At 43.9% G+C, this 970-nt stretch overlaps 1 non-coding gene across 1 annotated transcript; it reads right to left on the bottom strand.

The window, feature by feature from the left end:
* Positions 1-340: 340 nt before the first annotated feature.
* Positions 341-446, bottom strand: LOC128052882 (U6 spliceosomal RNA). The gene has a single exon (XR_008199847.1). It is a non-coding gene; the product is annotated as a U6 spliceosomal RNA (small nuclear RNA).
* Positions 447-970: the final 524 nt, after the last annotated feature.

Raw genomic sequence — 970 nt, 5'->3', positions numbered from 1 at the left:
GTGTACATATATCCCCTCCCTTCTGAAGCTCCCTCCCATCTCCCGCCCCATCCCACCCCTCTAAGATTGATGCAGAGCTCCTGTTTGAGTTTCCTGAGCCTTTTAGCAAATTCCCGTTGGCTATCTATTTTATACATGGTAATGTAAGTTTCCATGTTACTCTTTCCATACATCTCACCCTCTCCTCCCCTCTCCCCATGTCCATAAGTCTATTCTCTATGTCTGTTTCTCCATTGCTGCCTGTAAATAAATTCCTCAATACCATTTTTCTAGATTCCATATATATGTGTTAGAATATGATACTTATCTTTCTCTTTCTCACTCACTTCACTCTGTATAAAAACATATGGGACGGTTCATGACTTTGTGTGTTATCCTGGTGCAGGGGCCCTGCTAATCTCTGTATCTTTCCAATTGAAATGGCAACCCACTCCAGTACTCTTACCTGGAAAAATCCCATGGATGGAGGAGCCTGGTAGGCTACAGTCCATGAGGTCCCAAAAAGTCGGACACGACTGAGAGACTTCACATCAGGCTGCTGAAGCGAGCACTCCTAACACCATTTTGATTTAAGTTCAAGTATCACCTCTCTGGGTTTCCCTGGTGGCTCAGATAGCAAAGAGTCTGCCCGCAATGCAGGAGACCTGGTTCAATACCTGGGTCAGAAAGATCCCCTGGAGAAGGGAATGGCTACTCACTCCAGTATTCTTGCCCGGAGAATTCCATGGACAGAGGAACCTGACAGGCTACAGTAGTTCGTGGGACTGCAAAGTGTCGGACATAACTGAGCATGCGCACACATCACCTCTTTAGAAATTTCTTTCCTGTCCACCTTATTTCAAGTATCCTCCACTTCTGCTGTCCTGTTTCTCTCTCTTCTTCCTTTACTTTATCTTCTTCAAGTAACATACTTATTACTAGTATTTTTATTTATTTGTCTCTCTCACTCTTACTAGTATGTAAGTTCCAA

This window comes from Budorcas taxicolor, chromosome 8 (assembly GCF_023091745.1).
Source record: "Budorcas taxicolor isolate Tak-1 chromosome 8, Takin1.1, whole genome shotgun sequence".
NCBI classification, from domain to species: Eukaryota; Metazoa; Chordata; class Mammalia; order Artiodactyla; family Bovidae; genus Budorcas; species Budorcas taxicolor.
This window is presented reverse-complemented; position numbering and strand designations above follow the sequence as displayed.